Source organism: Salvelinus namaycush, chromosome 2 (assembly GCF_016432855.1).
Source record: "Salvelinus namaycush isolate Seneca chromosome 2, SaNama_1.0, whole genome shotgun sequence".
Lineage (NCBI taxonomy): Eukaryota > Metazoa > Chordata > Actinopteri > Salmoniformes > Salmonidae > Salvelinus > Salvelinus namaycush.
Genome location: NC_052308.1, coordinates 4,544,461 through 4,546,260, shown reverse-complemented (window position 1 = coordinate 4,546,260; position 1,800 = coordinate 4,544,461).

The following is a 1,800-nucleotide window of genomic DNA, read 5'->3' as shown; positions in this document are numbered from 1 at the left end:
ACGCGGCCCAACAATCTAAACGGCTGAGCTGGTTTGGGTCTGTACTCCTGTTGACGCGGCCCAACAATCTAAACTGCTGAGCTGGTTTGGGTCTGTACTCCTGTTGACGCGGCCCAACAATCTAAACGGCTGAGCTGGTTTGGGTCTGTACTCCTGTTGACGCGGCCCAACAATCTAAACTGCTGAGCTGGTTTGGGTCTGTACTCCTGTTGACGCGGCCCAACAATCTAAACTGCTGAGCTGGTTTGGGTCTGTACTCCTGTTGACGCGGCCCAACAATCTAAACTGCTGAGCTGGTTTGGGTCTGTACTCCTGTTGACGCGGCCCAACAATCTAAACTGCTGAGCTGGTTTGGGTCTGTACTCCTGTTGACGCGGCCCAACAATCTAAACGGCTGAGCTGGTTTGGGTCTGTACTCCTGTTGACGCGGCCCAACAATCTAAACTGCTGAGCTGGTTTGGGTCTGTACTCCTGTTGACGCGGCCCAACAATCTAAACTGCTGAGCTGGTTTGGGTCTGTACTCCTGTTGACGCGGCCCAACAATCTAAACGGCTGAGCTGGTTTGGGTCTGTACTCCTGTTGACGCGGCCCAACAATCTAAACTGCTGAGCTGGTTTGGGTCTGTACTCCTGTTGACGCGGCCCAACAATCTAAACGGCTGAGCTGGTTTGGGTCTGTACTCCTGTTGACGCGGCCCAACAATCTAAACGGCTGAGCTGGTTTGGGTCTGTACTCCTGTTGACGCGGCCCAACAATCTAAACTGCTGAGCTGGTTTGGGTCTGTACTCCTGTTGACGCGGCCCAACAATCTAAACTGCTGAGCTGGTTTGGGTCTGTACTCCTGTTGACGCGGCCCAACAATCTAAACTGCTGAGCTGGTTTGGGTCTGTACTCCTGTTGACGCGGCCCAACAATCTAAACTGCTGAGCTGGTTTGGGTCTGTACTCCTGTTGACGCGGCCCAACAATCTAAACGGCTGAGCTGGTTTGGGTCTGTACTCCTGTTGACGCGGCCCAACAATCTAAACTGCTGAGCTGGTTTGGGTCTGTACTCCTGTTGACGCGGCCCAACAATCTAAACGGCTGAGCTGGTTTGGGTCTGTACTCCTGTTGACGCGGCCCAACAATCTAAACTGCTGAGCTGGTTTGGGTCTGTACTCCTGTTGACGCGGCCCAACAATCTAAACTGCTGAGCTGGTTTGGGTCTGTACTCCTGTTGACGCGGCCCAACAATCTAAACTGCTGAGCTGGTTTGGGTCTGTACTCTTGTTGACGCGGCCCAACAATCTAAACTGCTGAGCTGGTTTGGGTCTGTACTCCTTGTCCTTCCTGTTCACTCACTTCCATAAAAAGGCAAAGCACAGGAAACATCTCCCTAACAGCAAGATATCACAACTATTAATGTGTCCCAATTATATCACCCTAGTCTCTACGTTAGGAGCCCATGGGCCGTGGTCAAAGTAGTGCACTATGTAGGGGGGGGGGGGGGGGGGCAGGGTGCCTCTTGGGACGGGTAACTATGTGACTAGCGCATTCCTGGGGCCTGATATTGCATCCTCACTCACCAGTGAGGTCATGTCTCTATCTGTTCCAGACAATGGGTGTTCCCAATGTGTAGGAAAGAGAGAGGGGAAGAAGAAGGAGAAAAAAAAAGTGGGAGGAGGAGGGAAAGTACCACTTGAATTCTATTGGTTGTGGGGTGTTTTTACTTTTGCTGTGATTGGGTTGGCACGAGTGTTCCAGGGAATCCCAGCGGCCAGTCATTTAAGCCTTCTTTGTCAGACTCGTGTGCAGCAGAAA